The 27738-nt window shown below is 35.5% G+C and overlaps 1 long non-coding RNA gene across 2 annotated transcripts in view; it reads left to right on the forward strand.

Annotated features, from left to right (window-relative positions):
* LOC143661493 (uncharacterized) overlaps positions 1–24865 on the forward strand; it is a 42905-nt gene extending 18040 nt beyond the window's left edge. For both annotated transcript variants that reach the window (XR_013164635.1, XR_013164634.1), the window contains one exon: positions 24457–24865. This is a non-coding gene — a long non-coding RNA (uncharacterized LOC143661493). The remainder of the gene's footprint in view (positions 1–24456) is intronic.
* Positions 24866–27738: the final 2873 nt, after the last annotated feature.

The raw sequence follows: 27738 nt of genomic DNA on the forward strand, positions 1-27738 counted from the left end.
CAAATAAGGAAGGCGACCCTTGTTTTAAATGCAAAATAATTTGGCTAAATTGAGTACTGCTACTGGATGAAGTCAGAATTTAAAGCCAATAACCCAGATACTTAGCTGAGAGATTTCCAAATTAAATGTGGAAACTGCAGCCTGATTTCTCCTTGCCACTGATAATGAAATGCAACAGAAAAGAGATAACCTGAGAACTGAACTCTTAGGTATAAAGAAACCAGAATTGATGGTCTGCAAAATTCTGGGCTTTCAAAAAGGGAGACATCCGAGAATAGCACCGCACATGAGGATTTAACCAAACATGAAACCAGTCAGCCATTTCAGAAAAAGCCAGGATTGGAGATGGAGTTATCCAGGAAGGATTTGTGGAAAGTCCTATGGTTTGATGGGCTTGAGCCCAGCATACTGCATAGAAAACCAACAAGATATTGTGGGATATATATAAATGGAACCACTTTCAGTCTGCTAAAAGGGCAGAAAAAAGTACAAATGGAGGAAAAATAACTTCAGAGGCAGAATCATGGAAGCTAAGGTCTGAAGTGAAGAAACCTAAGGCCAGGAAAGCAGACCCACCCAAGCTCTTGGAGAGGGTGAGTTTGTCCAGAAGGCCAGGGATGGGCCTTCCACCTCATTGCTTAGGAAGGGTTGTGGTGCCTTGGGGGAGCACATTCCTTGAGTTTGGGGAGAACCTGGCCACCCCATTGTACTGGAGGGGTTGAGCATTTGCCCAAGAGATGTCAGAGAGTCCAGGGCAGCCCTGATGTTGGAAGGTTGGGTGGAGAAAAAGGTGGGCTCCCCAGTGTCCCTGAAGGTTACATTTGGGAGAGCTGGGCCACTGCATATAAGCTTGGGAAGGGTGGAATTGTGGCTTTTCACAGTTTGGACAATGTTCATATTTTGTCTGTGTTCAGACCCAGTTACATGGCATGTTGCTTTGTGTCTTGATCCATCATGGCCACCCAATGGCCTTGTCTGATGTTGATGTTCTGTGAAATTGTTTTTGTTCAGCAAGAGAACAGCAAGATCTACTCTAAGTGCCAGGGTAGGTCCTGCATGTCAGAGACCTTTTCTCTCTCATTATACTGTATTAAGATGTATTAAGCACTAAACTTAACCTTTTATAAATATTATCTGTAGTCCATCAAAGAATCCTTCAAAGTAACATTATAAGGAGAAAAAATCTGAGACAAAAGCAGGTATGTCATTTAGTTAACATGATTTCTTAATGTAATACCAAGTTCTGCAAAAGAGAGAATCCATCAGAGAACAAGTTTTGGAGGAAAGGCAATGCCATTCCTTGAGGACATCAAAGAATGATTTCACTCTAACACAGGTAAACATATGCATAAATAGTAACTCTCTTTAATATTATCAAACTCCATAATCTGAAACTTTCTATACTTAAAAAAAGTAAATTTCAAAGTACAGGTTAACAAGGATTATGGAAAAATGTCAAAGCATAGTAAGGGACAGTTCCACAATTTCAGGTAATTCCTTCTAGCTGTTCTCATATACTAAAGAGTAACAAGAAATATCAATATAATGATTCAGTAGTCACAATCATTGGTTAAATCCATCTTCTCATTATAGCACTCCCCCCTTATTTGAGCTATACTCTTTAAAGATTTATACCAGTATCATTATTTTGCCTGCTATTTAATGAAGGAAAATTTTGTAAAATAATTTTAATAAATAATTAATTTGATAAGAGGTAGAGATTTCCATAAAGTAAAAAACAGCTTCTATGGTAATCAAACAGATAACATTTTCATTATGATCCATAATGGCCATACTCCTTTCTTATGCACCTATATACATTACGACTGATGTGGAATCTTAAACCAAATAAATTACCAGACAGTCATTTCTCTTGAAAGAGAGCCATGCTTCTTTTCATAACTTTAATATTTGAGGCAGCTCTCCTTTACAGAATGTTCATGCTTTCCACACTCATTTCTTTGAAGTAAATAAAAATCCAATTTTAATTGTTGACCCTAGCCCCTATAATTTGTGGAATTTCTGCCCTTATACACATTTTTACATGAGTAAGTGTTGGCTTTTCTAGTCATAAGGCACTGTGAAAAATTGTAAATCTCTAAGCTAGAAATAAGCTATGGCAAAAGACCTAGACATACCACCAGAAGTTCTGTGTTCACAATCTGCTTCCATTAGCTTCGAGTTGGAAAGCCTAGTTGCAAAGGTCTCTGCACCTCAATGGTCCAGTAATCCGGAGCATAATATTATCACCTCATAAAATGAAGAGAATCAAATAAACTAATGTGTGAAACTAACAGTGTCTAGAACTTTGCAGACTCTCCATAAATATTACCTTCCTTCCTTCTCGCAAAGATGAAGTCTATCAGATTATTCTTATGCTATCACTTTTTATTGAGCAAACAAAGTCATGATGTGTACTATCACAAGCTACTTGCAAAACTAAAACCAATATTCAGGTCAGCTTAGAAACTTAGAGTGGGGGTATATATAAAAACTAATTATTTTATACCAAATGTATTTACATTAACATTCACACTGAAAATCTTCATTTTAAATTTTTCATCCATCCAAAGATTTCCAAGGATTTGTTTATTGGTATTCAGCCTCCTCAGGAGGTTTAGAAACTGAGAAATATATCTACTTCTTTGAGATTACTTAAAATAAGTGAAAATTTCAATTATTTAATTCAAGGTTAAAATTTGTTAAGATTTACATAAGGCACCTGAAATTTTAGGTTGACAAACTGATGAAAGAAGACTATTTTTTTTTCTCAAATATGTCTTCTTAAGTAAATGCATTTAGTTCTCATCATTAAATTTGCTAGTGTGGATAAAAAAACTTCTAGAAAATATAATGTCCCCTATGGTTATACATGGATATACCTGGAAAGGAGCATATTTCAAAGACTGACCAGAATCTAGGTTTTTATTTCTAATCTTATTTTATCATCAGAGTTTTATGATATAGAAATTGCCAAGTTGTGGAGAACCTTTATTAAAAATGCTATTAAAATAGGGGAAAGGGCTACTGCAATGGAGGAAGAGTGAGCATTGCAAAAGAGGGAATACGGAACTTATCGTCTGTAAGCAACTCAAAGGTTAGTCAGAAAAGGGTTTTCTTTTACAGAGAGAAGTAAACAAAGTTAGAATGAACGTGGATCAGATAGCTGATCAGGGAATGTCATTCTTTGTGATCAGCCATTTGGGGAGGGGTGGTTAAGGAAGAGCTGTTTCTCATTCTGATACCAGCTCAGGATGAGGGTGGGTCCAATCTCAGGGTCCTAGGGAGAAGAAAAATCTTTGGGAAATGACGTTCTGTCAAGATGACAACCATTTTGATGCCATTGATCAATGGGGGCAATGGTTGAACTAATCTTTCATGAAGTAAAGATAGAAATGTTAAGTGTTTATGTCTGGCTTTGAAATGGGTAAGCAATAGGTTCATCCTTTTGTCTTATCCAAGTTAGTGAGGTAGGGTGGTTCTTTATAGTAAGCTGTTTCTTGGAATACAAAGGGAAGGGAATTTCTTTATCCATTACTAGTTTCCAGGATCATAGGATTTGGGTAAATTTCCACATGTTTGGTATCTTGTCACTCAACCTTTGCTAGGCAAATAGCAATAGAGAACTATAATTTTCTGACTCACAGTTGTAGCAAAATCCACCCCATTTCATAAGGGAATCGAATACATACTATTCAAAGCTTCAGCGTTGCTTACAGGTTCAATAAATAAACTCTTAGATAAATAGCAACTGGTATTGACCTCCTGCAGTTTCTGAAAGAAGCATCTTAGCCACTCTTCTAATTTTAGTGTCCTTTAATTACAGAATATCGTTAGATGCGTGGAGATATTATAATATGCTGATTGAATTATGATAATTCATATTTAGATAATAATTATTTAAAAAGTAACATCATGCTACTAAATTATTTGATTATATTAATATACTGGTAATATGTCAGGTTTAAAAAGGGTGTTAATGTTTAAAGGGAATGCATTTTCATTCCACATAGGAGAGGTATTGTGTGATGTAAAGAGCCAGAGTTTAGATCACATATAGACCTGGGTTCAATAGAATCAAATAGAATTGGGTTCAAATTCTGTTTCTGCCAGAAACTAGCTCTAAAGAATGTCCTCTAAAGAATGCCCTTGCCTGTCTACTCCGAAACTTGGTCTCTTATAAGGATTCTATCCATGGTGGGACACTGCATTACTTTAGGAAACTGTGTGTTAAGAGTTTATGAATAGTAAAGGCAGAATAATTACTGATAGTGCTAAAATGATTGTAAAGGGGAATGAAAAAAATAATTTTTTGTTGAGAGCGAGAAAATTATCAGAGGTTGGGAAGTTGCCTTTTTGGGAATGACAGACTCAAAGAGAAAAGTTGCTGAAATGTGGCCTGTTCCACTCTTCTTCTGTTCTAAACCTCAGTTATGATGTTCCCTAGAGGAAACACTTTCAAGAAACGTGCTATAAATTAGCTACTAGAAAATAGTGAAATATTAAAACACAGCCTGTAGAAATTGAATACACAGATTATATTGCATTTTGCTTTAAAAATAAACGGTCAAAAATAAATAATCAATGATTATTTAAATAAATGTACAGTCCACTGCTCATTTCTTAAACCATAACTGATTCAAGCAAGTTCAATGTGAGTGCTAACTTTAAAAACTCTCTTGTCCATTATATTAAGAAACATAGGAATAGTATATTCCAAAATAATTCTAGATGATTATTTTTTCTCTTTTATTTCTAATCTTAATATATTTACTCAAAACAAGTTCCCAATAGATAATGAAGATTAAATATTTAAAGTATTAATGGATATAAAAATGTGTTTTTCCATATATATCCTGATGTTTTTGTAATTGTAAAACATGCTCTAATACTGGTTTTGCTGTATAGTATTTCTTTTGACTTGTATTTTCATGACCTATCTTCCCCAGTCCTTTCACCTTTACTTGTTCAGAATTATAGATTTTGTAACCAGCATATAGTAGAGTCTTTTTTTTTAAAGACACCCCAACAGCCCTTGGTCTTTACTTGGGCACATACTCTGATATATATAGTATTTTTACATATATTATAACGACTTAACATAGTTCAGTTTTTCACATTCATTTCACAACCTTATAAATTTTATGACTCATTTCACCTCACTTATACTTCATTTGAAATTAATAATATATTTTAAAAATTCAATTTCCCCCCTTTTAGTTTCTCAGATATAATATCTTATGTTTTTATATTAATCATTCTAAAATCTAAAATATGTCTCCTTGCCTTATTAGAATCTAATATAAACTGGCATCTTTACCATTGTTTGAACAATGTTAGCTCCAAAGAATACTTTAATATTTTCTCCTCTTCCACACTTAATGTTAGCATTAATTTTAATTCTATAAATATTTTAACTTCACAAGATACAATTTTTTATACAGTGAATATTTAGATAGGTTTACACACATACTTACTATTTATGTACCTTTTAGTCCCTCCTACATTTCAGTTCTTCTCTATGAGATTATTTTCCTTTAGCATAAAGAATGGTCTTTTAGTATTTCCATTCGCGCAGGTGTGCTGGCAATACATTTGTTCAATTTTTGCTTATCTGGAAATGTCTTTAGTTTGCTTTTCATTTCTTTTAAATATATATATTTTTTATTTTGGAAAAATTTTAGATTTACAAAAAATACTTAAAGATACTACATATAGTTGCCATATATTCTTCACCCTCGTTCAGTTTCCATAATGGTAACATCTTTATGGCATGTTTGTCAAATTAAGAAATCAAATTTCATACATTACTATTAACTTATCTCTAGATTTTGTTTGGAATTCATCAGTTTTTAAATTAATATCAATAATGAGATAACATATTTTGAAAAATTAATCAATCCAAAAAATCCAGAGAAAGAGGAAATGTGGAACAAAGACCAGATGGGAAGATAAAAGAAAAAAAAATTAGCGAGCTGATAAACTTAAACATAACCAGTTCATAATCCCATTAAGTATATCTGTAAATGCATCTACAGCACATCACAATGGCTGCATTTATTTCAAAATCCTGAAAAGCAAGGAATGGCTTGCTATATATTCTAGATAATCTACTGTAGAAGGCTGGTTACCCCAAGAACAGAGTCTCAAATATCCTTTTTAAATTACTTTTATTAGCTTCCTAATCTGTGATGTTGGTATGAATATCAAAGATGAAAAGTATAGAAGGTTCCTAATGCTATGTCTGACCCATGGAAGGCTCATCTGATGATAGCAATCATTTTCTTTAATTTTCAAAAATTCCATTTTAGAAAAGCACATATCACTAAAATATTATTTTTAATTGCAATCTAGATTGTGACTCTCACCCACTGAAAAAATTCATCAACCCCCAAAGATTCATTCATTGATAACTGCTTTTTTTCAGTACTATACACAAACTTTTCACAAAATCTTACTGTATTATGAAGCAAAACTTCATATTTTTCACTTGAAAAAACAAAATCAGTGTTGGTAAATAACTTGTGTGAAGTCACAGTTCTAGTAAATGCAGAGATGGAATTCAAATCTTCTGTCTGATGATTAGAAACCTATGTTTCTTATGTTGTCTAAGAACTTGTCAACATGAAATTCATAATTAAGATCAGAAGAAACAGAGTAGGAAAAGAAAGTAAATGGAAACAAATACAATACATTTTGCAATTTATTGAATTTATTGACTGCCACCGCCACTTTTCCTCCAGTTTTTGAAGATAAATTAGAGATAGAGGCCTTTCATTCTTCCTATGACAGCATGAGCATTCTTCTTATTTTTAAGCCTTTTTTTAATTCTTTTACCTGAGGGTACTGAGAAATGTAGACTATAAGGAATACAGACCAACTTTAATTGTTCTTTTTGTACTTTCTGACAAAATAAAACTAAACCAGAACTCATTTTAATCCAGAGAAAAAAACATTAAACAAAAAAATCACTTAGCCCCATAGAATGAAAATGCCTCTAGAAATAAACTTCATAAAAATTTTAAAACAAAGTCTTGTAATGCTTGATAACAAACCATTTTCCAGTCTGGAAAAAATTGTACATTGAGTTTATTACTGTATCTATGCTCATAATATTTTCTAAAGGATATTTATCATTCATATATGATGCCATCTTTAGCAGTAGGTAGAGTGATGGAAAAATTATATTTTGAGACAAGTTACTGATCTTTAAATATTGAATGGTATTGGAACTTTATTTTGTATTAGAAGGAACAGCTGTTATAAACTTCCTCATGAAATACAGAAAAGAGCACTGCATTGGGCCAGACAGTACTTATATAAGAATATATCATTGCTTCTACTGTTATACCAAAATGTGAGCAAGATGTTATTGCATAGAAAGAGACAATTAGGTTGGTGGATATAGGTGACTGATGTTTCATTCAGAAATACTATAACTTTCATAGATTGTTTTGTAAACTGTTTTACACAAATACATTATGCTTTAGACTGTGTTTGGACATAAGCACATATTTATGGAAATAATCTTTAGGAAAGGTATTTTGATAATCAAAGTAAATGTAGCAATTTACTTTATCAATATTTAACAATATTAACAAGATTTCAAGATTTGTGTAATTGGCAAAGCACCACTGGTAATTTTTCCTCATATAAAATCGGTATAGTTGTAAACAAGCATAGAAATATCTTCGGAAAACATTTATTTACACATTGGTATTGCATAAAACCATGCAACATAATGGCAATCTAATTATGCTAATCAAGAAGTATTACTGTCAAGTAGATGGTCACAGCAACTTCACCAAAACTCACTTTTAACACTGAAGAGAAGTTACATTAATAGCAAATTATACACCTAATCCCAAAGCCAGACAAAGACATTACAAGAAAAGAAAATTACACACCAATCTCTTTAATGACTATAGATGCAAAAATTCTCAACAAAATACTCTCAAATTGACTCCAACAGCACATTAAAAGAAATACATCATGACAAGGGGATTTATTCCAGGTATACGAGTCTGGTTCAACACAAGGAAAACAATATAGTACACAACATCAATGAATCAAAGCAGAAAAACCACATGATCATCTATCTCTATTGATGTAGCAAAGGTAATGACAAAATTCAACATCCTTTCTTGATGAAAACACTTCAAAGGATAGGAATAGAAGGGAACTTCTTAAAGATGACAAAGGGAATAAATGAAAAAACCCACAGCTAACATCATACTCAATGGGAAAGACTGAAAACTTCTCTCTATGATCAGAAACATGACAAGGATACCCATTTTCACCATTGTTATACAACATTATGCTATAAGTTCTAGCTAGAGACAACAGGCAAGAAAAGAAATAAAAGACATCCAAATTGGAAAGGAAGAAGTAAAACTTTCACTCTTTGCAGTGACATGATACTATATGTAGAAAATCCAGAAAAATCTATAGCAAAGCTACTAGAGCTTATAAATGAATAAGTGGCAGGGTACAAGATCAACAGGCAAAAATCAATACTGTTTGTATACATTAAAAATGATATGAGGAGGAAATCAAGAAAAAATTCCATTTATACTAGCAACCAGTAGAATCAAATATTTGGGAATAAATTTAACCAAGGCCTTAAAAGGCTTATAAAAAAAATCTACAAGAAATGGCTAAAATAAATCAAAGAAGACCTAAATAAATGAAAGGATAGCATGTTCATGGATTGGAAGACAGCTAAGATATCAGTTCTATCCAAATTGAGTTATAGATTCAATGCAATACCAATTAAAATCCCAACAATTTACTTTGCAGAAAATTTATCTGGAAAAGCAGGGTGCCCCAAATAGCTAAAAGTATCTTCAGAAAGAGGAATGAAATGGGAGGTCTCACACTACCTGATTTTAAAGCATACTACAAAGCTACAGTGGTCAAAACAGTATGATACTGGCATAAAGATAGATATACTGACCAATGGAATAGAATTGAATGTTCGGAAATAGACCTTTTCATCTATGGACAATTTCTATTTGATAGGCAGTCAAGGAAACTCAATTGGGACAGAGCAGCCTCTTCAATAAATGGTGCTTAGAGAACTGGATATCCAAATCTGAAAAGAGGGAAAGAGGATCCCTAACTCATACTTTATACAAAAATTAACTCAAAATGGATCAAAGACGTAAAAATTAGAGCTAAGAACATAAAACTGTTAGAAGAAAATATAGGGAAATATTGTGAAGGTCTTGTGTTAGGAGATGATTTCCTAGTCCTTGCACCCAAAGCACGAGCAATGAAAGAAGAAATAGATCAATGGGATCTCCTCAAAATTGAACACTTTTGTACATCAAAGCACTCTGATAGGAAAGTAAAACAGTGACCTACACAATGGGAGGTGGTATTTGGAAACCTCATATCAGATAAGGGTTAAATATCCAGAATATATAAAGAAATCTTACAACTCAACAACAAAAAGACAAGCAACCCAATTTAAAAAGTGGGCATGGACAGACACTTTTCCAAAGAGGAAATACAAATGGCTCAAAAACATGAAAAGATGCTCAACTTCACTGGCTATTGGGGAAATGCAAATCAAAACTACAATGATATATCGTCTCACACCTACTAGAATGGCCATTACCAAAAATAAAAAAACAAACAAAAAATTACAAATGTTAGAGACAATTGGCACACTTATTCACCATTAGAGGGAAGGTAGAATGGTGCAACCAGTCTGGAAGGCAGTTTTGTGGTTCCTAAGGAAACTGAATTTAGAATTGCCATATGATCCAGCAATCCTGTTACTAAGTATATATTTGGAGGAACTGAAGGTAGGGACACAAATGGACATTTTCACACTGATAGTTATAGCAGCATTATTAATGATTGCCAAGAGATGGAAACAGCCCAAATGTTCATCAGTGGAAGAGTGAATAAAAAAATTGTGGCATATACATATAATGGAATATTACACAGTGGAAAGACAGAATGAAGTCACGAGGCATGCAACAACATGTAGGAAAATTGGGGACATTAGGCTGAGTGAAATTAGCCAGAACATAAATGACAAATACTGTATGGTCTCATTAATATAAGCTAACACTAATAGAGTGAAGTTTGAGAGTTAAAATTGAGAACACAAGTTATCAGGAGATAGAAAGAGGGTAGAGATTCTAGATTTGATGCTAAAGGAGTACAGAATGAACAACAGCATTGATTGTAAAGATCCAGAAATGAATAGCACAATACTATTTGATGGTAGCACAATAGTGTAAGCACACTGAACAAAGATAAGTGCAAGTATGCTGGAAAGAGGAAGGCTAGGGACATGTATGACACCCGTAGGAAAGACAGAAGATAAAGTCCAAGACTGCGTAACTTAGCAAAAACTAGAGTGGTCAATGATGGTGATTAAATGTACAAATATAAGAATATTTTTACATGAGGGAGAACAAATGAATGTCAACATAGCAAGGTGTTGAAAATGGGATGGTATTTGGAAAAAACACAATCAATGCAAATGAGAGTCTGTAATTAACAGTAACATTACAATATGCTTCTAGAATGTAACAAAGGCAATGTACCAAGGCTAAATGTCAGTAAGAGGGGGCAGAAGAGAGGGAATGGGGTTCTTGGTATTGTGGTTTTTCTCCTTTTATATTTTATTTTTAAAAAATTTTTAAATATCTTTCTCTTCTTTTTTTTCTTTCTTTTTTCCCCTCTTCTTTCTTTGTGGAAAGAACAGTATTATCCTCATATAGATTACAGTGGTGAAGGCATAACTATGTGATTATACTAGGAATCATTGATTGTTTATATAGGATGGATTGTATGGTATGTGAATAAAACTGTTTAAAAATAAACAGAAAGATACAAGTACTGGAGAAAATGTGAAAACAAAGAGAGGTGCCTATTCACTTTTGATGCTCTCGAGGGCAATGTAGTGGTTCCAGAGTAGGCCAACCATAAGATTGCCATGTGATCCTGCAACCCCATTATTAAGTATATACTTGGAAGAACTGAAAGCAGGGGCATGATTGTACCTTTGCACACTGGTGTTCACGGCAGCAGTATTCACAATTTGCAATGGATGGAGGTGGCCTAAATGTCCATCAACTGATGAACAGAAGGGTAAACTGAGGTATGCACATATAATGGAATATTTAATGGTAACAAGAAGAAAGGAAGTTGTGAAGCAAGCAACTAGGTGAACAGACCTTGAAGATAAAATGTTGAATGAAATAGCCAGAAATGAAAAGACAAACATTTATGATGTCTCATTAACATGGACTAACTATAACGTGCAAACTTTGAGAATGGAACCCGAGAGCACAGATTATCAGAAGATTTACTGTATACATTCCTAGATTGTAAGCTCTTACAGCAGCCACATCTATTCCTGAGTTGTAATCATTATTTCCAAATGCTGAGCTCTTTGTACATAACTTGGGTTGTTCTCTGGAACTTTGCATATCTCAGACTCAAAGTTAGAGAACTATGAGGGTCAGCACTACCCCATACAACAACTGTTTAAAAAGTTGAAAAGTAGATCAGTCTTCAATTAGAGATACACGTGACACTGATTTGATTAGGACTAAGGTAAATCAGAATACAGAGTAATGGGTACTATTGACTGTGTTTTAACATCAACTTCTTTGTGAGACCGAAGAGCTATTTACTTGGTGCAAAATGTATGTTTCCTGTAGCACATTACCTAATTCTACTTGTCTGATCAGTTTATTTGAACATGATAATTACATGGAAACTTCAATAGGGAGTGAGATTTTGTTGATTTGTACAGGTTAGGGTGATGCCCTGATACATGCCAGAGTAATTTGGGCAGAAAATAAAAAATCATTTGCAAAGCCCCTTGAGGGACTTGGGGGAATATAAAGAAATATTAAACTTCCTCACCTATGGAATTCTGATATTCTTGCAGGCATTGGGTATTACCAATTTAATAGGCCAAGCCCTCAATCTTGGGCCTTGCCCCTTATGCAACTTGTTCCTACAAAGGAGAAGTGAAGCCTACTTAAAATTATGCCAAAGAGTCACCCCCAGAGAAACTCTTTCGTTGCTCAGATGGGGCCTCTCTCTCTCCAAGCCAACTCTACAGGTGATCTGGCTGCCCTCCCGCCCACATGGGACATGACTCCCAGGAAAAAGCTGGGAGTTGACAGGTCATTCTGAAGTTTTTCTTACACATTATATAGATAGGCCTTTTTAGTTTCTAGTGTTTTAGAATAACTTAGGACATACACAACACTATTGAGCTCTAATCCAGTAGCCTTGATTCTTGATGTTGTTTGTATGCCTACATAGCTTTTATTATGTGACTGTGTGACTATGAAAACTTTGTGACTAACACTCCCTTTATCCAGTGTATGGGGAGATGAATAATAAAATAAAGACCAAAATATAATGGGGGGATAAGGAGTATGGGATACTTTAGCTGTTCTTTTTTATTTTCATTCTATTTTGTTTTCAAGTAATGAAAATGTTCAAAAATTGATTGTGGTGATGAATACACAACTATATAATGATACTATAAGCTGTGATGTTATACCTTAGATGAATCATCTGTGAATATATCTCAATAAAATTGCATTAAAAACATTCAGCTAAAATTGTTAAGTAGACTATAGCAAAACATGTCTTGAGATAAAATCACTAAAAAATTTCCTTATCCTAACCCAAATCCTAGACCTATTTTACATGTATATGAAGATGACCAACACAGCTTTTCCAAAATTTACAGGTGAAATTTATTTTTATCACTGCAACTCAGTTAATGTTTGTACGTAGTATATAGGGAAACCTATCTTGGAATGAAAACACTAACTGTATTCCTTATTCTAACCCAAATCTTAAAATTTTCCTACATATATATGAACTAATCAACCCAGTATTACGAAGATTTATAGGGGAAATAGTTTATCTCTGAAATTTATTTAATATTCATAACTAGAATATAGGGAAACACGTCTTGGAATGAAAAAAAATTGAACAGTATTTCTATACTTTACCCTAAACCTAACCCTATCCTATATGTATATAGGAAGGTAATAAATACAGCTTTTCCAAGATTTACAGATGAAACTTGGTTTTACCTCTGAAACCCAATTAACATCCATACCTAGAATACAGGAAAATATGTCCTGGAATGAAACACAAATGGTGTTCCTAATCATAACAGCAAACCTATCCTTCATATATAGGAAGTTAATTAAAGCACAGCACATTCATGATTTGCACAGGAAACTTGGCTCTATCACTGGAACTCAGTTAACATTTGTAACTAGACTATAGAAAAACATATCTGGTAATGGAAACACTAGCAATATTCCTAACACTGCCCTAAACTTAAACCTAAGCCTAACCTACATATGTACAAAGGTAATCAACACAGCATTACCAAGATTGACAGATGAAACTTGGTTTTATTCCTGGAACTCAGTTAACATTCCTCCCTAGAACACAGGAAAACATGCCTTGGAATGAAAACACTAATAATACTCCTACACGTAACCCCAGCCTAACCATAACCCACATATATACAAAGGTAATCAACACAGCATTTCCAAATTTTAGAGTTGAGATTGAGTTTTATCTCTAGAAATCTATTAACATTCATTCTTTGAATACAGTAAAACGTGACTTGGAATGAAAACACTACAGTTTTCCTAACCCAAACCATAATCCTAAACTTGGTTTTGAGGCTGGACTTGGCAGCGTGCGATTGAGAAAAACTTCTTGACCAAAGGGGGAAGAGAAATGAAACAAACTTACGACTCTATGGCTGAAAGATTTCAAACAGAGTGGAGAGGTCATTCTGGAGGTTATTATTATGCATTATATAGAGATCCCTCTTTAGTTTTTAGTGTAGTAGAATATCTACAAGGGAGTACCTGAAACTGCTGAACTGTAATCCAGTAAGCTTGATTCTTTTTTCTTTTTTTCAGTAAGCTTGATTCCTGAAGATGGCTGTACAACCATATAGTTTTTACAGTGTGTCTGTGTGATTGTGAAAACCTTATAGTTGTCATGCCCTTTATCCAGTGTATGGCCATCTGAGTAAAAAAAAAAAAAAAATTAGGAAAATTAGTAAATAATGGGGGGGGAGGATACAGAGGGTTTGGGGTGCTCATTTTTTACTTTTATTTTTATTCTTATTTTTTTGCATAATGAAAATGTTTAAAACTTGATTGTAGCAATGCATGCACAACTATATGATGATGCAGTGAACCATTGATGGTACACTTTGGGTGATTATGGTATGTGAATATATCTCAATAAAATTGCTTTTTTTAAAAAAAAGCAAATTATACATAGAATGTCACTTGGTAAGCATGAACTCACAGGAAGGAGAATTAAATAGACAAATATTTAGTGGTTTTGGAATCTTATAACCTAATGAATTCATATGACTTTATTTTATAACCACCCAAGCTGAATCAGGAAACTTTGTAAACAGTATCTGTATAGAAAGATAAAATATTCAAATTGTTGGGGCTTCAAAATGTACATTGTGTATATATATGATGTTTTTGGTATTCTTGGTATGATTCACATCTGAGCTCTTAAATATATGTTGATGATAATAAAACACAAATACTAGCAATGATTATAGCTTATTCCAGTGTTTATAAAGGAAAATCACCTGTGGATAGAGTACATTCACGTGGACATTTAAAACAAATCTCTAGAGAGAATTTCCTATTGCTTTTAATCAAATGGGATTTTCTTGACTTTTTACCATTTAATTACAATAATGCAACAGAAAGAAGGAAAATAAAAGGAATACAGTAAACTTACATTTTAATGCAATTTTATTGAGATGTATTCACACAGCATAGAAACCATCCAAATGGTTCGTTTGGATGTATACAATCATCGGTTCATAGTATCATCACATGGTTGTACGTATAGCTCCACGATCAAATATAGAACATTTTCATTATTCCAGGAGATAAAAATAAAGAAAACCCTAATCCTCCCATACTCTTTATTTCCTCATATTATCGAGCCATATTATTAGTGTGGTTCGTTTGTTACTTACATTTGATTGTTAAAATACAGGTAGGCGTGTCAGACTCTGAAATATGTTCTACAAATTATTGTGGTGATGTGCTTTGAAATTTATTACTTTTTTGTATATACATTATTTTTCACATGCAAAAAAGTTGACTGTGATGATAAAAAAATATTTATTCCTTCTAGCCTCCAATGTTCTGGAGCGGCTAGAAGGAAAAATCTCAGATGATGGTATGGTAGCCCAGGACAAACTCTGTAACTACTTGTTGAAGAGTGCTTTGAAAACTATTGCTTTTTTATTTCCTTGCTTGTATATATGTTATACTAAACAATAAAAAAGTTAAAAAACATTAGGCAGACAGATATTTGCTAAATGCATAACTATTACTTAATATTTTACAACTCTGTAGAGCTTAGGGCTGTGGCTTCAGCATCACCCCTATAATTGTTAATGTTTAAAATTGTTGACTAATAAATGTTCAGTGAAAGACTATCTCACAGAATAAATAATGTGAACTATTGAAATGCAGTGACCAGAATTTAAAAATTTTTGATCTTCACATTGAAGTAATAAAATGACTTATTTAATACTTTTATTGATTGCATATTGGCTAAATACATGGAATGATGCTTGGCCTTGTCAAGAATAAAACCAGAAAATAAGGTAGTACACAGGGAGTCATTATTACATTTGCTTATTTTAAAAATAAAATCGTCTTGTTTTTGGAATTATAAAATAATGGATGTTGACTAAAATAATTATGATTATTATCATCATTGTTAGAGTTGCAGAAGCATTCAAATATATCCATTATCTAATAATTTCCCATTTAGGCATTTTTGGCTGTTAGAATTTGTCACTGTTGAAAATACAACTGCAAAGTGTTTCCTTCAGCATGGATCATTTTCTGCAATGCTGATTATTTTCTTATGGTAACTAGTTGTTGAATGAATTAGTCATATGGAATGACTTTGAATAATCTTGAAGTTTATTGCAAAATGTTCCCCCAAAAGTATTTATGCATTTCTATTTTCTTTAGCCATGTGTACTACCATGTTCACCATCTCAATGAAATGTTTCTTAAGAATTTTAGCTACATTAACAGAATCAATTTAAAAGTTGCATTAAAAACTGATAAAGATTAATAAGAATTGTATAATATCTATTTTATTGCCAAAAAAGATTATAAAGGAATCTGATAATTTAGTATTAGTAGCTTTATTTCAGTGTTAAGCTTTTTTATATATTTCTGAATTTTCAAAATTTTCTGATAGAAAAATGATTCAAGGTTCTCTAGAGAAACAGAACCCTCATGATATGCAGATATTAAGAGATTTATTATAGGAATTGGCTCACGTGACCATGGGACTGCAAGTCCAAATTCCACAGGACATGTCCTAAGTGGGAAACTCTGACAAAGGTATTGCTGAATTCCCCCAGGAGAAGCTGACTGACTGACATAAAGATAGAAATTCTTCCTGACTGCTGAAATCATCACTTCTGGTTTAAGGTCCCCCATAGATTGGATGAGGAGACTACCTGCTTTAGGCAAGGCCTCTGTTAACTGTAGATAAAATCAGTCATAGATGCAATCAACTTGCAGGGGATTTAAATCCTTGAAATAGCCTCACAGTAACAATCAGACCAGTGCTTGCTTGACCAAACAACTGGACACCAAACCTAGTGCCATAACTATCAAAACTGTTGAGTGCTGCCTCACCATCCATCTCGAGTTAAGAACCTTGCCTCAACACTGACCTTTGGCCTAGTTAATGATCAGCTTTCTAGGGTGGAGCCATAAACTCCCCCTGGAGCTCAAAACCATATGTGTGGCCACCACTCACATCACCCACACACCTCTCCAAAATCCACAGCTGGTCCCAAATGATAAGCTCACCCCCACAGAACCCCCGTCCCTTTACTTTTTGAATTCATTTGCTTTAAAACTGGCCAGTCATTGACTCCCACAGGAAATCTAATAACCTCCATCAGTGGACCACAGTAAAGGCACAAGCCCCTGGGCCTTCTTGCTCTACTTGTGTGTTTTCTCTACCTGCTGGGTGAGCCACCTGAGCTACCGCACTTCCCATCACCCCCTCATGGCACCTCTCCCTCTCTGGGACCTGTGAGTAACAAACTTGTCTCATGCATTATGGTCTTGGTTTCACAATGTTGTACCTGACATTCACCCAAACCCAAATTTAAAATCCAACTTAACTTATTTGAGATACCTAGTCAAGTTGGCACATGAAATTAACTATCACAACATATTTACCTTGTAATCAGAAAAGGTACTATCATTTTTAAAAGGACATACGGCTCTTATCCTATAATACAACAAAGGTGAGAAGAGTATGTATGTATATTTGTACATATACTTACAATAAAATAATTTTAAAAGTATGAGTTCAATAATATTACATTGGTAGACAAGTACGATACAAGCACTATTGTGAACAAGAGGAAAGGAAAGATGATTCCATACTGAGAATGGCTTATCATGGAAATTTGACCAAGGATAAGACTTTGATTTGAAGGAAGAAAGGATAAGAGGCTTTTAAGAAAAGAATGACACAGACAATATAGAGCAAAAGGGGTACAAAGCCATAAAAGAATATGCCATATTCTGGGGAAATAGAAGCAGCCAAGTGTAGGTGCAATGGAAGCAGTTAAATGGTAGAACAGGGCCTGATAGTTCCTGGTTTGAGATAATGTGTCTAGAAGGCACTTAGAATGCCAGGATTCAGGGATCTCATTAGGCACTGCTCACTGAATCTCTGAGATACTGTATCAAGCATGACCCATATTCTGATCACATGTACATGTGACAAATCAGATTTGTGAGGATGCAGGTAAGACACAGTGCTTGGCACATGGTAGCTCTCTTCATATGGAAGCTATCATTATTTTCGATGAATTTCTTGCTGTTCTTGGTTTTGCTAATAACATAACAAGAAAATGCGTAAATTATAGTGGAAAACAAAATGTATTTGAGCCAGATATACTAGGCTAGAATCCTAACTCAAGATTTGCTAACCATGCTGCCATGGTAAGTTATGTAACTATTCTGAGCTTCCTTTTATTAATCTGTAATTCAGAGACAATAATACTTACTTACATTTTAAAATAAGGATAGAGAGAATTAATATTAAGCACCTAACATGGAAGTAAGCATGAACCAGGTGTTCAATAAGCAGCAGTTATTACTATTATAGATTACACTCCTGTGTTACTAGAAATACAGATGCTTTAATTCCCACAAGACCTTCAGAAGTTAAGCAGAGAAAAAATTTTCTGTAACCTAAAGAAAAATTTAAAAAGAGGCATCTTGTAGACTATTTTACATATTCAAGATAGAATAGTTGGAAAAAAAGACCGCAGAGGCTCTACAAATGATTGATTCAGGAACAGATAATACAATATCTGACAGATGATGCCGAGTTCTTAGCGCTGTGACTAAGCCTCCCCAAAGCTGTTATGGAACAGAACAAAGAAGGGAAGATCTGTCACATCAGGAAATGATGGCAGCCAGCATCTTCCTGGAAAAAAATTAAAATGAGATAAAGGGAATTGTATAAGAAATTGGTTTTAGTGACAGGACCTCATTTGCTTTTCTTATCCTTTATACAATTCTGGAATTTTCAGTGCAGACATATATAACTCACAGCTGCTTAGGTTATACCTTTCCAGGGATTCTCAGAAGACTAACTTACTAATTACTGGCATTAAAATTTCTTCTGGGGAGGGCCACAGTGGCTCAGCAGACAGAGTTCTGGCCTGCCATGCCAGAGACCTGGGTTTGATTCCTGGTGCCTGTCCATGCAAAAAAAAGAAGAAAAAAAGTATTTTCTGGAACACACGTACATTATCACTATGCCAATATCTGACTTTTTTTTCCTTCTTAAATGTGGAGGCTGAAGAAAAACGCCACTGAGAGCCCTTTCAGCTCTAGAATATTACAATTCTTTTTCATTATATCCAACTGTATCCTGGTAATGAAAAAATTCTTGTTTCACTATTCAGAGGTAATTTTTTTACTGTTTCATAGCTAGCCAGCAGAGTTAACATCTTAAGATTTCTCCCCTTAAAAATCTATGCCATGTGGCTACAATGATTAATACTGATAGAAAACGTTTAGAAATGTCTTTTTTTGTAAAGAAGATAATGCACTTCTTATATAATGCCACAACTTTAAATATAATCTGGAAAACTATAAAATGAGTAAGTTTCAGTTTGGAAATATTCAGTTTAAGTGCTAATCATAAATATGGATCCCAGCTGGATATTCCTCCATGTTCTTGTTAGTTTTCCCAAAATAAAACAGTAGGGTCATCTTGAAAAACACAGAAATAATATCTTCAAAGAAAAAAATATCATCTGCAAAGAAAGATAGAGCGTGATAATGTAATTGGATGAAATAAGAGACATTTAAATGTCGAACATGGAAAATAGGTGCTGACATGAATAATGCCTATTCCCTAATGCCTACTCCCGAACTCATTTTTGAGACTCTTTGTATTACCTCTGCACTATTAAGCCTTTTGTAAAGATGCCATTGGTTTTGGAGTTCCAGGTTTTCTCATCAAAACGATATCACTTCACATAGATATCTCCAATATCCTACTGGCCACCTTTGCATATTCTAATATGGTTCTAATAGGTTATTCATATGCCAATGTCCCACACTAAGATGATGGACTCCTTGGGAATAGGGTCTGAGTTATTCTCATCCTTCCACCACCAATCCCAGGTTGTCACAAACATGAGGCGGTCATAACATGGCTGGCATTAAAATAGGCATAGAAGGCTTAACACTCTGCCCGTGAGATAATGCCACTTAAAGGAAGAAGCCCTTTTGCATCATGATTTCAGGAAGTACATTAACATTCACTTTGATTCCCAGGTCTAATCTCCTTTTCTCCAACTGCAAAAAAAAATTGTTAGGCATAAAAATTTGTGTCACCTTTCCTTTTCATTTATTGCATGATTGTGCAAAGAATAATTAGTTATCACCACCTTATTGAAGATTTTGGAAAGATTACCCAAATGGAGGGCCCCAGGAGAAATTAGGGTCACTCAATGGCTTAGACTGAGCCAACGAAGTCACCAATTTATGTACAAATACTTATTGGAGAGTATACTATGTACCAGGCATCATTTTAAGCACTGGGGATAGAGCAGGGAACACATTAGATACATCTCTGTTTACAAGGCGCTTTTATTCTAGTTCAGTGAAGCAGGTAATTAGAAAGTACAATGCCATCCATGAAGAAAAAAAAAGATGGAATGAAGAGTCACCAAAGGGGAGTATTATTGTAGAAGCATTTATTGGAGAAATTTGCTTTAATAAGGTAAGATTTGAACAAGGAACTACTTACACTGAAATGGTATTGTGTGAAGATATCTAGGTAAAGAGCTCGCTGCACAGCACAGTAGTATGAGATGGTGGGACGGAAGTCTACTTGAAGGAACATCAATGAATTGTGTGTGTCTAGAGGAATCTGAGACGAGAAGCCATGTGGGGTTTGAGGAGAATGGTGACATGGCATGACTTAGGTTTTCAAAGAATCATCTGGGCTTTATATTGAGAATAGATGTGAGGAGGAAGTATGGAGGCAGGGAGCCCTGTCAGTGGCTATTTCAGAGGGGATTTCATAGAGGTGAGAAGTGGTCAGTGTTATGTGATAGCAAATGTTCTTTGACTAGAATCTGGGTATTTGAAGGCAGCAGAAGAACAGCCTGACAGGTAGTCGCTCTCATGACAGACAGAAGGTAATCAGCTACCACAATATACAGGTAGAATGAAGAATGGGAAAAAGGGAGTGTCACATTAAGATACGTAGTATCACTTACTATTATACCATTAATCAGCTGTACGGTAGTATAAGAACTATTTGATTTCTTTAAGAGTTTAGGCTTGATAAGTATCCAAGAGCCTCGTTAGGCTCTAATGACTTATTATTCCATTGCACTTGACTCTTAACATTATAAACATCTCATCTCACTCACCCCCAATATCCTAAATATTCTTTCCTTGGCTGAATATACCCGTTACTAGGGTATTTGGCCATTCAAGCACAAATTTTTTATTCTCTTAAATGTATAGGTACATCAAAATGCCTTAAGTTTGTTTGGCACATTATACATGCTTTATTTATCCTAGTAACTATATATTCATTTTACATGTAACACAATATCCTGGCCAAAGCTGAGATGAGATTCAGGCTTTTGGTATTACTAAATAGGCAACACCTCCTATTCCTACTTCCCCAAGAAAGCTTCAATTCTCTATGATGAGTGAAGTTCTTGGAATATCAGTTCATGCTCAGGGCTCTTTCAATGGGGCTCAGCTATGCGACCTGATTACATGGGGTTCAGTGGCCCCCTGAGAAGGAAGTAACTGACTCAACATTTGGGGGTTCCTTTATAAAATAGAGTTTATTTTTAAAGAGATGGGAAATAAAATGGGCCCAGTAACAGACATTAAACTCTTAATGAATAAATGGAGCCAGGGAGGAAAATGCCATGGTGAGGAAAGCACAAGTCCACTGAGGATATGCCTGACTTGGCAGCAGCCCTGGGTATGGAGGGGGCGGTAGAGTGAACCTCAGGGCAGGGGAGGCTGAGCTCAGCTAGTTATGCATCAGGAATCCTGCCACTTTCACCCCACTGGCCCTGCTGAGCATCTCCAAATTGAGAAGTAGACAAACAAAAGAAAACATGAAATGACTGCATCTCTCTGGGCTCAAATATCTGATTTCTTGATTTCCTTCCCAACAAGGCTTTGCAAAAGAGGTGGAATATATTCATTTCTCTTCTAACCAGAAAGAAAAATAACCATCAGCTATGTGAGGGCAGATAGCAAGGATTTACAGCCATGTTAAAATTCCAGGAGGTATAATCAGAGGTAAAACCTCACCTCATCCTGAAAATTTCAGAGGACCACTGGGAGGCTGGCAATTGTCGGCAGCCATAGGCAGCTGCCTGGGCAGGAGATGTGTCCGGCGCCGTCTCGCTCAGCTTCTGGTCCCCGGCCGGCGGAGGGAACAGGAGGGAGAGAGAGACAGACGCAGACAAACCGACTCAAGTGACAGACACGGGTTCGAGACACGCTGCAGTTGTGAGCACAGACCTTTACTGGAGCTAAGCTTGCAAGCTCTGTTACAAATTCCGCGCGGGACAGAATACCCCGCGGGGGAACAACCTCTATGCGGCCGTCAGGTACGGCTCCCTATGGGTCGTCTCCCCCCACCCTGTCCGGGTAACCTCTTATATACTGTGCCCAAACCCAATAGGTTAGTGCCACGTATACAGAGGTGATTGGAAGATAGGGTTGGTGGGCGCGTGCGTCATACGCGGAAACAGGATGCGGGCGCCATCTTGACTCACTCGATGGGCGGGGGGAACTCTAGAGCAGGCCGCAGCGTGTCCACTAGGCCAGACCCGGGAGGCGGCTCTCCACAGAGATGGTTTGAAGACAGATGGAATGGAGAAGATCTTCAAGAGCAGACCAGTTTAAAACAGAGTCTTCACAGGTAAAAGAGCACAAAAAGATGGCAAGCCATGCAGCCAGAACAAAACTAACTCAATTATCATAGATTCTTCTTCAAGGCACTAGAAGGAAGTGAGCTCAGCTCTGTACTTGGCAGATGAGGCTATTGATCTAACACATCTAAATAAAATTTCTTTAACTGACCTTAAAGAGAGCTGGCAAAGAAGGTGGAGTTTTATGGGAACTGTTTACATACTGATGAGAAAAAATGAGCTTAGAGAGATTGATCGACTTGCTAAAGTTCATCCAGATTACTAATGATCAAAAGCTGTCAGGCTTGAAATATATATATACACATATATATATATGTATATATATACACACATACACACAGAAGTATAAAATATGTATGCAGCTATATATACACATATATTCTCACATCCAGTGTTTCTTTCATTAAAATTCCCATATTTCAAAAATATACTATTACATAATCCTAACTTTTCCATTACCATTTTCCTCATTTCTATTTGCATTTTGCTTCACACACAACACACACCCATCAGATAAGTGATTAGTTGTGATAAATAAAAGGAGGGTCAAATAAGCATGCACAGTTCCCTGGAAATTATTTGTTCCTTTCTGCCTTACAATGTTTTTCATTTTTAGACGATCCATGAAATTCTAAACTTATACATCAGAAATAAATATCTAAACAGATATTGTGAGATTTCTACACGATATCAATAAATAAAGTCATGCAGGCATCCCTGGCTCAACAATGTTTCAGAAAATCGCATTCCTGAGTGATCACAAGTCTCTAAGAAGAGGTGTTTCAAAAGCACTAATAAAAATGGGAACAATTAAAATAAACATATTAAGCTTTTCAAGCTCCAGGTAAATAATACAAATCTGATCAGAAACTTTTGTTTTCCAATTAGTCTGAGGCAATAATAAAATAAATAATTTTTATTTACAGGATACCTTGCATTTTTTGAAATGCCTTTATATTTATTATTCTACTGTCCCAATGAGCAACGTTGATGCCTATAAGGGAGAATTATGACTTTCATGAACTCATCTTCTTGATGGAATTTCTAAAGAGCCCCTAGTTTTACTTTACAGTGGGTCTATACAGCAAATTGAGGCAAAGTGATGGTTACACCCAACTCCCCACTCAGACACTCAGTGGATGAGTGTACTCCCTGCTTGAGCACTGACAAGCACATTACCACATCCTTTACCCTTTCCCATGTACCATTTATCCTCTTGTTCAACAGCGCAGCCCATATTTCTCCACTTTCACCTTCAGTCTGCCTACACATTCTGGTTCTGTTTTTGGTTCAGACTCAGAAATCAGTCCTTACTATGCATTTTACATTTTGAATTTTTGCTCCACTTCCTTTTCCCTTTAGCTCAAACCTTGTGTTGAACTATGTAATTAAGTTCAATAATAATACGTATGTCATAATATACTTACATAGTAATGACAAATCTTATCTTTGTAAACAATTTTCATTGTCTGGAAAATCCCTGCCATTTCTCAGAAAGGGGTCTCTCTTGGCAGCACCCAATTCCAGTGGCCATTTTATCTTATTTTACAATAGTAAAAAAAAAAAAAAATCCTTAGTGTATCAGGTTGGATTGAGTTAAACTGATTCATAGGCAACTGATAATCCAATCAGTGGAGTTCAAACTGGGATTGGTTTGACCTACACACATTACAGTTCAGAGCTAAGTCACTGCTAGATTGGGGCAGGTCACCAATGGACCCAGCTTACATCTCCAGCTCTCCTGCTTTCTGCTCCACAGTCATATTTACCTCTTGTAGTTGTCAGATGGCTGCTTACCTCCAGGTCCCACACCTGCTTTCGAAGCAGGAACAGAGTAAAAGGAGGAAAGACTAACCAGCTATGGATACCATCCTTTTTTTTTTTTTTTTTTTCAGGAAAGCAAATGCTTCTGAAGTTGAACTGCTGTAAACTTCCACTTATATTTCATTGGCCAAAATTGTGTCATAACAACTCCTACCAGCAAGACAGACTGGGAAGAAAACTGCTTATTTCAGGCACATTGCTACTGTGAGTACAATCAAGATTCTGTTATCAAGAAAGAAAGGGTGAATGTACATTGAGAAGACAGTCAATAGTGTGTACTAAAAACTCTTATGATATCGTTAATTGTGTTCAGGTTCCTTTTAAAAATTTTTATTGTCACAACATATCTATAACATAAAATTTCAACTATGCAATTCAGTGTCATTAATTATATTCATAATTTTGCAACTACTGTTGCCATCCGTTACACAAACTTTTAACTCCAAACAGAAATTCTGAACTCATTAAGCATTAACTCCCCATCCCTCTGTCCCCTGCTGCAGGTAACCTGTAATTTACTTCCTGTCTCTATAAATTTGCATATACTAGTTACATCATAGAAATAAAATCAGAAAACCTTTGTCCTTTTGTGTCTGACTTATTTTACTCAATGATGTCTTCAGAGTTCATCCATGTAGTAGCATATATCAGAACTTCATTCCTTTTTACAGTGGACTAATATTCCATTGTGTGTAAACACCACATTTTGTTTATCCCTTTACCTGTGGCTGAATATTTAGGTTGCTTCCACCTTAATTAATGTGATTAATGCCCCTATGAACATTCATGCACAACAGTCCATCAATGTGAGTACATTGTTTGAGTTCCTATTTTCAGTTCTTTGGGGTATATAGCTAGAAGTAGGATTTCTAGATCATATGGTAATTCTATGTTCAACTTTCTGAGGAACCACCAAACTGTTTTCCACAGTGGCTTTTACAGTCCCAATAACAATGTACAATAGTTCCTATTACTATGGAAGATATATCTTCAATTTTGATTTGCATCTCCCTAATGACTAATTAGGCCGAGCATCTTTTTATAGAGTCATTGGACATTTGTCTATCTTCTTTGGAGAAATGTGCATTCGATTCCTTTGCCCAATTTTAATTGTGATGCTTGTCTTATTGTTGAGTTGTAGAAGTTCTTGCTGGACATAGAATTCTTGGTTAGCAACCTTTGCTCTTTCAGCACTTTATATGTCATTCCATTGCCTTTTTACTTCCAGAGTTTCTTACGAGAAATTGGCAGCTTAATTGTATTAAGGCTTCCTTGTAAATGTATGTTGCTTCTCTCTTGTTGCTTCCAGGATGGATTCTTTTTCTGTCTTTTCCATTAGATAGTTTGATTATACATTTTTCCTTTTTCTTCTCCTTCTGGGACCCCCATAACATGTACATTTCTATGCTTGAAGGTATCCCAGAGGTCTCTTAGGTTGTATTTACTTTTCTTTATTCTTTTATATTTCTCCTCCTCAGACTGGATAATATTAAGTGTCCTATCTTCCAGTACACTGATTCTTTCTTCTTCCAGCTCCCTTCTGCTGTTGAATACCTCTGTTTTGTTCCGATTTTTTTTTTTTAATTTTATTATTGTGGTCCTTTGCTCCAGTATTTGTTTGGTTCCTTTTATGATTTGTATCTCTTTATTGATACTCTCATTTTGCTTAAAAATCATTTTCTTGAGTTCCTTTAGTTTTTTTTTAATCTGTGCTTCCTTTATCTCACTGAACATATTTAAGATAGCTCTTAAAAAATATTTGCCTGGCATGTCCAAAGTATGGGCTTTCTCATTGATAATTTCTGATGCATACTTTTCTTCCTTTGAATAGGCCATCATATTCTGTTCCTTTAAATGTCTTGTATTTTTTGTTGCAAATAGACATTTTAATATTTTAATCTGCTAACTCTGGAATTTGTTTACAGAGCAGTCTGATTCTTAAACATATATTCAGCTAATGTTATGACAGAGGTTTCTTTGAATCTCAGGAGCTAAAAAATTATTGTCATTATTATGTTTTGCCTGGGCAGGTACCAGGAATCAAACCCAGGTCTCCGGCATGGCAGGTGAGAATTCTGCCACTGAACCATTGTGGCCTGCCCTAACAAATTATTTTTTAAAAGGTGAACAGGATAAAAAGAAAAAGAAAGAAAAACAAACTAAAGAAAACACCTTCTCTGGTTTTTGAAGGTTGACTCTATGCAGGTGATTTCCTTTAGTGCTTAACTAGCTCTATGATGAGACTAAAGGACAATCTGAGGTGAAAGTGTAGGTCCTCTCTGGTCTTTTTGAGTATGCATCTTACTTATGCATGCATGGCCTTAAAAATCCCTTGTTTATGCAGAAATTTGAAATGCCCATCTTTCCCTGGAAAATTCATAATCTTTCCTCCAGTGTTCTATTGGATGTCTTTAAGCTAGTAATCCTTTGTCCCAAAGCTGTGGGTTGATATGTTTTATAGTATTTTAACTGCCGTGTGAGCTGCTTGTAGGTCCAGAGCAAGTTCTGGTGCCAGTAACAGAGATGAACATCCTAGTGCAATGCTTCAGGCTGCCACCAGTTGTATTCACTCCAATATGCACAGAAGGGTTATCCTTCTCCCGCAGGAACCCAAACCAAGAATCTACATTGGGACTGTGGGATGGATTCTCATTGAGAAGGGTTTGGAGTGGGAGAAGGTTCAGTACAGGGGCCAAGAGGTTTTCCCACTGTTTTTAAGTTGCTAATCTTGGTTCAGTATTCGCCTGTGTTACTGCAACCCTTTTGTGTTAGTTAGATTCAGTTGTCAACTTGTCCAGGTGAGCATACCTAGTCTTGTTGCTGTGGACATAAGCCAATGATACGTGAACCTCATCTGTTGCTAATTACATCTGCAGTCAGCTAGGAGGCATGTCTGCTGCAATGAGTGACGTTTGACTTAATTGGCTGGTGCTTAAATGAGAGATCGCAACATAGCACACCTAAGCAGTTCGGCATTCCTCATCTCAGCACTTGCAGCTCAGCCCAGGCCTTTGGAGATACAGAAAGAAGTCACCCAGGGGAAAGTTGTTGGAACCCAGGAGCCTGGAGAGAAGACCAGCAGAGACCATCCTGTGCCTTCTACATAAGAAAGAACCTCAGTGGAAATTTAGCTGCCTTTCCTCTGATGAACTAACAAAATAAATCCCCTTTTATTAAAAGCCAATCCATCTCTGGTGTGTTGCATTCCAGCAGCTAGCAAACTAGAACACCTTTGTTTTCTGGAGCTCTGAGAAAGATGGTTCTGCCAGTTGTTACTTGTTCAAAAATACTATGAGTGGAGGACTTCCGGGAAGATGGCTGATTAGAATAGCTTGAGCTTAGCCCTGCTCTAT

This window comes from Tamandua tetradactyla, chromosome 17 (genome assembly GCF_023851605.1).
Source record: "Tamandua tetradactyla isolate mTamTet1 chromosome 17, mTamTet1.pri, whole genome shotgun sequence".
Classification (NCBI taxonomy): domain Eukaryota; kingdom Metazoa; phylum Chordata; class Mammalia; order Pilosa; family Myrmecophagidae; genus Tamandua; species Tamandua tetradactyla.